The sequence below is a fragment of the Dermochelys coriacea genome, chromosome 4, assembly GCF_009764565.3.
Source record: "Dermochelys coriacea isolate rDerCor1 chromosome 4, rDerCor1.pri.v4, whole genome shotgun sequence".
Lineage (NCBI taxonomy): Eukaryota > Metazoa > Chordata > Testudines > Dermochelyidae > Dermochelys > Dermochelys coriacea.
The window spans coordinates 74,834,928-74,847,109 of NC_050071.1; positions in this window are offsets into that span (position 1 = coordinate 74,834,928).

The following is a 12,182-nucleotide window of genomic DNA, read 5'->3' on the forward strand; positions in this document are numbered from 1 at the left end:
ATGAGATATTCTTGGTATAAAACAAATTATGTGCATTTTATGGTTATTAAATTTATTAGACATAAAGATGCACTGGTTGCAACATTTATTTGTATGATTTTGATATGGAGTACTACAGCTTATATCTGTAATTTAACTTTCCAATACTCATTGTAAAATAATTTTACATTTCTAATTTCTTATGTTTGTTACCCTGTACTCTGAAAAACAAAATATATAGAATACAGTTTGTATTTTAAAAGGAGCAAGATTGTTGATGTTATATATGTGTTGTGTATTCTATGCCATTACCCTTCTCCGTATTCAAGCTCACTACTTTCATGATACCCATAAAAAGTGAACAAACACAACAATCTTGTAACTCAAAACTAATCCTTCTTCTAGGCTTTCCAGGAGTCCAGGACATCCTGTCTTCTCCATTTTGTCTCTTAGGATTCATGTTTATTCTCTTCAGTAACATTAAACATGACTCATTTTAGAGGATCAAGCTTTTATACTGTAAGCATTTCAGGTTATTTTGGGTGAAATTCACTACTATCTAGAGGGCCAGTACAAGGCCTGTTTGGTATTTAAATCCTCAAATTAAGTCTTAAATACTGTGAATATTACACTATGTCTTATATAGCATTGAGTCAACACTTAAATAATAACAATAATGATAAATACCAAGAAAAGGAAATAATATTTAATAGGTTTATAAAAAGGATGGTTGAAACAGAAGTTGCCAAAAGAGTTAGATAACTATAAGTTCTCTATTTTATTAATTGTTTAGACCTTATTAGTAAAGATGAAATTAGTCAATTCTGATCATATTTCTAATTAGACAGTTCTAGTGTGTAGTACTTTTCCTATACACAAGTTTTTCATTGACACATCACATGAGAAATGGAAGGTACCTACCAGTTATAAATATGACAGATGCACTTAATTAAGTGGAGTCCATTAATAAGAGTGTACATGTCATGTTACCATATGAAGAGTCTTAGTCATCATCAAGGAATATATGAAAGGAGAAATAGTTTTGCAGTTGGATAGTTTCCTTGTTTTTCCTTTGTCGCACAGATGATCCAAGCTGTAGAATGCAAATGTAAGTCTTGCAATGAAAAGTGTTTTTGCAATAACTGTGCTGTTTAGGATCTTCTCTGATTATAGAAGGGCCAGATTCACCCATGGTATAAAAGGCCAGCTCAAAGCCCTGTATCGTGCTTGGCTCACATGGGGCTGCATGGGGAGACTGGCCAGCTGAGTGGCTGAGAGAACTGGTCTCTGCAAGGTCAGAACAGAAGGTCCATTTTGTGATGGGTTGGAGGTTGGGAACTGTTGATGCATACACATAAAGATCTAATGGTTTCAGTGCCCCATACAACTGGCCAAAAGGGGCTGCTGTGTGGGTGCCCCTAACCGTGGCTGTGGAATGAATTTTACCTCCCTAGCCTCCTCACACCTCATTCATAAAGAGTCCAAACATGCAGGCTTTGTGTGGGCAAAGTTAAATTTCTGCACAACAGAAAAAAATCAAATCACAGAAGGTGAGAAAAAGAATTTTCTTAAAAAACAGAATGAACAAACAAAAAAGCACCTCCCAAAGAATTACTCATTTTCTTTAAATGTGGTTATTGCATAAGTGATCTTTATAGGATTATGAAATAGATTCTGACCACAATGTTTGGGCATGTATAAATTTGCCTAACTTGGGGCCTTATATGGCAAAACTTGACTTATGGTCAGTAGTTCTTTTGGCTGCAATAACCTACTCACATGAATTAGGGGTTGTAAGGATGAAACTCTCAGATTCATTTCTGATTATAAAACAGGTTGCTCCAGAAAAACGTATTTGAACAAGTTTTTGAACCATATTAGCTTGTTCACCCTTCCTTTTAATTAAAATATAATTTCTGGGATCTGATTTTTTTATATACATTTAAAAGTAAGTTAAATGTCTGCTATGAAAACATTCTAAAAAGAGTATAATTGTATCCATTTTCAAAACCAGACTATTTAAATAATGAATGATGTTCACTTCCTCAGAATGTGTAAATGTCCTAACTTAGAGTTAAACTGTCAACAGCTGAAAGACAATACCATTGACATGTACCTGGCACTTGTTACTCAGGTTTATTTTTTCCTGGAAAGCTGTTTGGGGCGACAGAGTGGCGTCCGGGTTTCCCAGGTTGTTGTGCTGACAAACTGCAGTGGTGGTAAAGGCAGGGAGTCTGACAAAATCTCATTAATCATTTTAAATTAAATCCAACATTCCGCTCCAACACTGCCAAGAAGAAAGCTAAACTTTTACAAATGAACATTCCCTCTGAAAAGATTTGATATCCTGTCCTTGTTGCTCTCTAAATAAATATATTTCACACATACACACAGAGAGAGAGAGAGAGAGAGGAAATAATATTATTTCTAACCTTAAAAAAACAACTTTGGGGCTGATTGTCAGACATGCTGAGCTCCTTCAGGTCCTGCTGATTTTAAATGGAGCTATGAGTGCGCAGCATCCCATCTGAAAAGCAGACCCTGTTTGTTTAGTTACTATTTCCCCAGAATCACAGGAATAAAAACTTTGAAAAACCTGTTAAGCAAATATGGAAATTTACTTTTTTTAAAAAAATGGAAAAACTTCCACACAAGGGTAGGAAATTTTCTTTGTAATGGTTTTATATCCCATCTATTCTTTTTAGTTTGAAGGAGTAAGAAAGGAAAATTACAAACCAATTAACAGTGCTGGCAAACACTATAAAATGATGTAGTAACAGAAATGTGTACATTTCAAATACAGTAAAGACATTTTTTCCACAACTAATGTTAGCTGAAATCTATTATGCTTTTATTCATGCATATTCTATACTAATAAAATATATCTTTAATATATTAAAAGATTTAGATTTTTTTACTTTAGTTGCTAAAATCACTATTGTAGGATTGTAGGTAGATCATACCGTTTTGTAGATTATTGCTTTTTAAACCAAAATGAAACCATAGCATGCCTATGGGAGATGCAGGAAATCCTTCAAGTCTGTCCTTTGTCCATTTTAATAGTGCTTTTGAGATTAGAGCGAAAGATTTTACAATGGCAGAAAGCTAGTCATCAACCTTAATGCTTATTAGTTTTGATACTTATTTGAAATATGTTAAAAGAAAAAAAAATAAAAACCTTTACTTTGATTTCCAACAGTAATTCAATAGAAGGGAAGTAAATCTGATTTTTAAAATACTTACAGCTGTGTAATTGTGTGCCTTTTCTAAATGAAAATAGTGCATCAGTGTTGCCAAGGATTGAAAATGGTTTCAGATTTGCTTCTTATAATGTAGTTCACTTTACAAAAAAGAGTGGATTCCACAATGACAAGCTTGGACACAAAAAAAATCCACCATTATTAAAAGAACAATTCTTGCTGACAAATTAAATAGTGTATATAAATCTATTGTGCATACATTAGAGAGAGGAGCTAGTGATGCTGATTTGGGCATTTCATGCTTCTAAATGCTTATTCTCAAATTGTTTACAATTTTCTCAATGATTTTCAGTATGGGCCAATATTGTTTTATAATTGGTCTCACCTGAAAAGTGATTTTTATTTTAAAGTTTCAAGAAAATTGAACTGGTTTTGACTGGCAATGTCTATTCCCAACTGCAAAATAAACAGACCTATTTTATACTTAAAATATGTTTGGTTTTTTTGCATCATTATATCTCAGACAGCTTCATTTTATTTTAGAATGTCAAATTTGGCATAAATCTGTGATCTTCAGTGATGAATAGTAGCTATGCAAGTTAGTAACAAGTGGTTTTGGAAAAAAAAACAAACCTTTAAACATTAGGAGAGATTGAAGATGACATACTGAGCACGTGCAGTACATCAGATTCTTTGATGAAATAAATACACAACATTCCACACTGACACACACACTAATTTCATCTGGATATATGCAGAACAGTTGTGCTTGTGTCACATTTGAGTATGGCTGAAGCCACCATGGTGAAAGATTTAAAACGTGGTCTCTTAGAGTATGTTTTATAGGGCTCTGACCTGGGTGTTGCTCTGAATCCCCTCCCTCCAAGTCCATAAACCAGAACTTTCACTCAAATTTCGTGGCGCTTTCAACCTGGTCTAGCTGGCAGAGCTGGGCATATGAATTAAAGAGAGGTTTACTCATCCTGTGCAGTAACTGAGGTTCTTTAAGATGTGTGTCCTTATGGGCGCTCCACTTTAAGTGCAGCAGCACCCCCCGCACCTGGGAACAGAGATCTTCACCAACTGTGCATGATGGACTTCACATGTGCACCTCCCCTCTCCCGTGGTGTGCGCGGGATGTGTATATAGTACTGTATGGTCTGACTGCCCCCAGTTCCTTCTCTGCCGCAGAGCTTATGTTTTTGGCTTCAAAGCAGAGGGGAAGAGGGTGGAGAGTGGAGCACCCATAGCGGGACACATCTTGAAAAACCTCAATTACTGAACAGGGTGAGTTACTCTCTCTTCTTCTTTGAGTGATGTCCCTGTGGGTGCTCCACTGTAGGTGGCTATAAAGCAGTGCCCCTAGTTGGAAGGATGGGCTTTGGAGTGACATGTACTGCCAACGATAGGACAGCATGTCCAAGGAGAGTGTGCATAATAGTGTAGTGCCAAGTGAAAGTGTCTGTCGATGCCCATGTGGCAGCCTTACAAATGTCATAAATGGGAACATTATTAAGAAAGGCAATTGAGGTAGGCAACGATCATGTGGAATGTGTTCTGACTGAGGTAGAAGGTTTTCTATCGTGGAGTTTGTAAGATAAACGTATACACTGTGAGATCCATTTAGAGAGGCATTGTTTCAATATAGTAGTGCCTCTGGATCTTTTAGTGGTGGAGAGGAATAATTGTGGCAATTTCCAGAAGGGTTTAGTACTGTCCAAGTAGAAGGCTAATGCGCACCTCATGTCTAGGGTGTGTAGAGCTGCCTCCTGTTGATTACTGTGTGGCTTCAGAAAGAAGCAAGGGAGGTGTATTGGTTGGTTGAGATGAAAAGGTGTTGGGACCTTAGATAAGAATCTTGGGCGTGGTAGTGTAACTTTGCCTTTATAAAACACTGTGTATGGTGGATATGCCAGGAGGGCCATGATTTCGCCCACTCATCTAGCAGAGGTGATGGTGACAAGAAAGGCCATTTTCACTGATAGGTAGATGTAAGAACAGGTTGCCATTGGTTCAAAGGGGGCCTAGTCAGAGAATGTAGGACCAGGCTTGGGTCAGGTCTTGTATATGGGGACAGAGATTTTGAATACCCCTCAAGAAGCGCTTCATGAATGGATGTGTGAAGATGGAGCGACCATCAATGGGTGAGTGAAAAGTAGTGATTGTCACCAAGTGTACTCTAATTAGAGCTACTGGCCAATCCTGACTGTTTGAGGTGTAGAATGTAGTCAAAAATAAGTGGCAACAGAGCCACTGCATCAACTTGGTACATCAGCAGTGAAATCTAGTCCATTTGTGAATGTAAGTGCCTTTGGTCGAGTCATGCCTGTTATTCTAAAGTATCTTTTTGACTGTGTCTGAGCAGGTTATTTCCAGGCCCCAGAACCATGGACCAGCCAAGCTTTGAGGTGAAGCATCTGTGGATTGGGATAGAGAATGCATCCTATGTCCTGTGAGAGGAATCAGTGTTAGGTGGAGAGAGATCAGTTGGCATACCATCATGAGTAGAAGATAAGTATACCAGACCTGTTGTGGCTATTTTGGAGCTATTAGTATGACATGACCTCAAATCATCCTGTATTTTGTGAAGTACTCAGACTAGAAGGGGAAAGGGAGGGAAGGCATAAAGGAATGGTGTGTCCCAGCGATCCGCATCCCAGTCCCGCTGTGGAACAGAATTGAGGGCAGCAGGAATTGTGTTGAGCAAAGAGATCTATGGTGGGATGGCCCCATCAGTTGAATATGGGTTGAAGTGCTCACATATCCAGCTCCCACTTGTGATTGAGTGAGAATGTCCTGCTAAGTGCATCCGCAGTGGTGTTCTGGTGTCCTGGGAGGTATGTGGCTGACGTGAAGATGTTGTTCCTGATACACCAGTTCCATAGTTTGATTGCCTCCAAGCATAAAAAGTGGGACCTTGCTCTGGCCTGCCTGTTGATGTAATACATGCAGGCAATATCGTCAGTCAACACTCTTATGGTATGATGTTTGAGAAGAGGTAGGAAATGTTAGCAGGCATTGCGAACCGCTTGTAGCTCTAGGAGGTTGATGTGTAAGGTGGATTCAATGGACGACTCTGCACTGCACCTGCACTGTGGATTCGATGCATTACACAAACACACAGTGCAGGGTCGAGGTGCTTCCCAAACAATCAGGGAGGCATTGGTGGTTAGGATCATAGTCACTGATGGCTGCAGGAAACGATCTCCAACACAGACGTTGCTGGGCTGTGTCCACCACATTAGTGAATCCAAGATTCATCTCAGCATGGATAAAAGTTTGTGAATTTTTGTGAGGGGAGGTATACGGTACGGAGCCATTGTCTGCGGCTTGAAGACATTGCCTGACCACAAACATGTCTGCTGCCATGTGGCCTAGAAGCTTGTGCAGAGATCTGGAAGCAGACCCGTGTGGTGGATACCAGATCCGTGATAGCTGAGAATCTGCAATGTGGTAGGAAGGATCTGGCTTGTATGGCATCCAACTGTGTATCAATGAATTCTAGCTCTTGTACTGGCATTAGAGTGGACTTTTCTAGGTCACAAGGAGGTCCATTGTTACGTGGATGGCTCGGAGAACATCGATTTCAGGTCAGGCCTTGAGGAAACAGCTGCCCACGTATGGAAAAATGATATCTTGTTTCCTTAGGTAGGCCATGACTACTGTGAGGACTTTGGAGAACACCCAAGGTGCCATGGATAGTCCAAAGGGCAGTACTTTTTACTGGTAGTGGTTGGTGCCCACGACAAATTGGAGAAATTGTCTGTGGGAAGAATGTATGGAAATATGAAAGTATGTATTTTGGAGATTGAGTGCTGAGATCCAGTCACCCTGTTGCAGTGCTGGAATAATAGTGGAGAAGGTAACCATCTTGAAATGTTGCAGCTTGATGAATTTGTTTAGATTGTGAAGGTCTAGGATGAAACGCCATCTGCTGGACTTTTTCTGAATCAGAAAATAGTGGGAGTAGAAACCCTATCCTATGTGCTGGGGAGGGACCTGTTCTATGGCCCCCAGTTGCAGAAGATGACTTATTTCTCCTCATAGAATGGATTCATGAGAAGGGTCCCTGAAGAGGAATGTGGAGGGGTGGTGGCAGGAAGGGATAGATAAGAAGGGGATGGAATATCCTTCCTTCACTATCTCTAGAACCAACTTGTTTGAGGTGATGAGTCTCCAAGTTGGGAAAAACGGAGTTAGTCAGCTGCCAAACTCTTGGAATGTCAGAGATGCTAGGGATGACTGGAACAAGGAAAAACTTCTCGGGGCCTCGACCTCACCTTCAAAATTGTTGGTGCCGGTGCGTGAGAGGTAGCTCCTTGAGGAATTAGCTGTACGTTTAGTCGGAGGCCTTTGTCGATGTTGTTGGGTGTTGTAGTGCTGTTGAAGGGTGTATTGTTGAGTTCAGGATTGCGGGTGAGCTGGTACTTCCCTGAGCATCTCTTTGGTGCTGGCGTGTATATCCTGAGAACACGAAGTGTAGCTCAGGAGTCTTTAAGGGAGTGCAGACAGTTATCTGTGAGCTCTGAGAATAGTTTCTGGCCTTTGAATGGTAAGTCCTCTACTGTGGTTTGTACCTCCTTAGGAAAGCCTGAAAGGTGCAGCCAGGATGCACGCCTCATGACCACAGCAGTCCCGACAGATTGAGCAGTGATGTCTGCAGAGTCTAACAAGGCTTGTAGGGCTGCATGGGCTAGGAGCTGTCCCTCCGATATCAAGGACTGTAATTGCTCCTTTTTGGTCTCTGGTAGATCATGGCAGAGTTCCTTCAATTTGGAGTAGTTCAGATAATTATACTTGGCCATGAGAGCTTCATAATTTGAAATCCTAAACTGGAGTGTGGCTGAAGAATATGTCTTGCATGCAAATAGGCTGAGGCATTTCCAATCTCTGTTTGGATGGCTAGATCAAGATTGGTACCTACGCCCTCTCTCTTGCACCACATTGACCACCAAAGAATTTGGGGTGGGGTGCGAAAATAAAAATTCAGCATTCTTTGCTGGAACATAGTATTTTCTGTCAGCACGTTTTCAGGTCCGAGGGATGGAAGCCGGGATCTGCCACAGAACCTTTGCAGGTTTGAGAAGAGCCTCATTGATCAGTAGTGTGATCTTTGAGGAAGAGGATGCGGAGAATATCCAGCAGTTTATGCTGCTGATCCTTGACTTCCTCCAATGGGATCTTTAGGGAGTCTGCAATCCAGCGGAATAGATCTTGAAAGTGCCTGAAGTCATCAGCAGATGTAGGGGATGGGGCATAATTGCCTTGTCAGGCGAGGAGGAAAAATGTAAAGTTGTGGGAGCCTCCTCTTCCTCCTGTTCTTTCTTCTCAGTTGGTACTGGTGGCAGTTCAACTTCCTGAGGGTGAGACACCAATGGAGAAGGGAGAGGTGTAGGTCTCTGGCTTTGCTTTCTGGGAGGGATCCTGAATTGTGCCCTGTACATGGCCCAAGGGTCCCCCTATGGGGAGTGGCACATGGGCTGCATCCATGGTGGTCCCTGCCAGGATTGGGGGCCCACAGGTAGTCTCCATATAGTGAGGATAAGATGGTGCAATTTGTCCAGTAGGGAACAATGGAGCCCTGTCCTCCTCGTCACTGGGGAAGGGAGAGGCCATCCTCAGCGGAGAAAGGGAGAAATGTCATGAGTCTGGAGAGGTGGGTAGAAATGCAGGGACTCTGGAGTGTCAGATACCAGCAGGTCTTTAGGGTATCTGAAGTCTTGTAGAAGGGGAAGGAGCATCATTGGTGCCATTGTAACACATGGTGGGGAGGGGAGAGTTTATGTCCCTGAAATTTCAGAAGATGGTGCTGAAGACTTGGCTGGTGCCAAAGATTTCTGTGTCAAGGAGTCGGTCATTGCTGGTGACTTGGTCGGTGCCGATGATTTTGATGGTGCTGAGGTCTTACTCTCTGTCAACGGCTTCATCGGTGCCATAACTCCTGCTAATGGGCTGCCTTGGTGCCCAGAGCTGGGGAACGATGCCGAGAGCTGAAGGTCTCCGCAGATAGGATCTTCAGCCTATTTATTTGAGCAAGTATACTCAAATGAACCCCAGAGCTATGTCCCCTGTTGGATGAGGTTTAAGCCACTGACCTAGCCAGGGATGATCTGGTGGGCTGCGCCTCAGAGTGTGAGGAGGAGGAGGAAACCCATTTCTTGTCATCTGCATGATCACAAGATGACTTTCTCTTCACAGGGCATGTGGGGGAGGCAGCAGACGACCTGGCAGAGAGTGAGGGTATCTTTGGGAAAGAATCTGGGCCCAAGCCTGATGCTGGACATCGCATTTTCTCCAGGAGGAGAAGTTTCAATCTAATGTCCCTGTCATTTCTGGCTCTGGGTTTCCGGCAGTGGGAACACTTTTGTGGGATGTATGCCTCTCCCAGATACACACTGCAGGTGGCCATCTGTTATTGAGAAGGTGGCCCCACATGAAATGCACCTCTTAAACACAGGAGAGCCAGGCATAAGGGCGAAGGGAAAAGGCTTCCCAGTTGGGAAGGACAGGAAGTGGGAAAAATGGAAAGCTAAGCTATGAGAAGAACTGCAAAGATAAAGTTAAAACAAAAACATTTGTTTTAAATAGAAGGAGAAAGAAGAAGAAGAAAAGGAAAAAAACTAACTACACTATCAGGTAAGGTACTGTCTATGAGGGAATAGGAGAAGCAAGCTCTGCTAGCGGATTCCGTCCCAGATGAAAGGCACTAGAGAAGGAATTGGGAGCGGTTAGACCACACAATGCTATATATTCATACTGCGTGTAACGAGAGAAAGAGAGGGGAGGTGTACATACATGGTCCGACAGGCACTGCTGGTGAAGATCTCCAATTCCAGGCACAGGGGTGTTGCCAACCTCCAGTGGAGCACCCATAGAGACATCACTCGAAGAAGCAGCCTGGGTTATTTGCAGTGAAGATGAAGATTAAATCTGCTGCTGCTAGTCCTCTAATCCCTCCCACAATTCCTCCTGTATACCCAGAAAGACAGACAAGTTCTCTTACAATTCATGGGGAAAAGAACTACAGAGTGACTTACTGCATCACGAAGAACCATTGGATATTTCCCCAGAAATCCTAGTGCTACTCATGGTGGAGTCGCAGGACCAGGGAAGACACAGGGTGGGTTCTACAAAACTCATATTCAGCTGCCACATAACTCTGTAGGTGCTTAAACTCAGTGCTTAAATTTCTGTAGTAAAAGTTCCCAAAGCACCTATGTTCCTACCGCTAGGCATTTGATCCTAGGCCTGCCACCTCTCAGATCAGCGTGCTACCCCTTGGGCAATGGGATATTCTGATGTGAGACTCCTTCTGTTTCTCCTGTTGAAGTTGTTCCACTTTTTAAATAACTGAGTGATTATTAATTTGACCTGAGAGTTAAAATAACTCTCTAGCCCAGTGGTTAGGACACTCACCTGAGAGGTAGCAGATTCCTGTTCAAAGCCCTTTGCTTCATTAGGCAGAAGGGGGACTTGACCCAGGGAGCTCTCACAGTCCTCCAGTCCCGTTTTATGAAGTTAGGCAGCCTGTGAGCTCACCTACCAGATCAGGCCTACTTGACTCAGACAGTGGAACACCTATCTTTCCCCAGTTCGTGGATCACTAGCAGCAATAGGCATCTCCCTGCAGCCCAGACTTAGACACCTACATCCCAGAGAGGGGAAGGGCGTAGGACACTCCCTTCTCACCAGCATCTCCCAGAGGCTAGCTTAGGTGGCACTGTGCTTGTGTGCTGATTTTGTGGATTGCAGTGTTGTTCCTGTGATTTTCTAGGTGCCTATTTTCTTTTTTTTTTGCATCCAGGCCACTGTAACTTGAGGTTTCTTAGTAGAGTTGAGATTAACCTGTCATTGCTGCATCTGCTCTTAGGTCTTCTGAAAGAGGATGTGCTAATGGACCTGGCATACAGAGAAAAGTAGTCATGTGGTAGAATAGAGCAGTACTGTGGAACTCAGGTGGAAAGACCGTCTGCAATACCAGTGGTTCTTGTGCTCTCTGATGTAGGCTGCACAAGTACAGCTGGAGTGAAGACTTGTTTTGAGGTACTGTACTTGAACCACACCTGCAATATCTGGGTGCATTTTTGTATGTGGATGAGAGATGTATTAGAAATACTATAGGCACTAAATACTGCATTCACCAATAGCAGAACTCTCTTTACTTCAGTTTAAACAGCCCATACACAGCTTGACAGCATCTAAAGAAAGTGGCACGGTGGTTAAGGCAGTTGACTAGACCTCAGGAGATCTGAGTTCAATTCCTAGCTCTATCATGGGCTTCCTGTGTGACCTCATATGTAAAATGGAAATAAAAATACTTACAGATCTCACAGTGGACCCCAGGATAAATTCATTAAATGACTAACACAGATACTGCAGTGATGTATCTCTACATGTATCTAAATACACATCATCAGGAAAGAAAATTAAGGAATAAGTAAACCTTGTGCATAATAAAGAGAAATGCAGTATGGAGAGTTACTTGGCTAACAGCCATACAGCTCCCCATTCATTGTAACAGAAGCTGCAAAGCTAAAAGTACCCTTTAAATTATAAGTTAGTATATAACTGAAACTATGTTCCTGAGTCTAGAACCTGCCTACATGACCACTAGACTAGGAAAAAGGTGCTTTTAAAAATTGAGTTTGCTAATATATCACCTCATGTAGGCACAGTTTAACAACTTCAAAATTGTGTTCATTGGCTGTGTTTATCCCAAATTCTCCATCAATGGAATATCTAGATTGGAAAACTGTTCGAGGTAAGGTTAAGGTTAGGAACAACATGTTAATTAACCTCCATCATGGGCTAGTCTTGACATGCTCCACCTTATCACACAATGAACTAACACAATTGTAACTTCATCTCTGTTATGTGTCAAGGCTGCTTTAAACTTGAATTTTAAAAAAATCAATGTTTCTAGTCTATTCGTCATGTAGACAGGTCCTCAGGATTTGTCTAACTACAGTTTGTGGTCCCATTTTAACTTGCATTAATAACTGA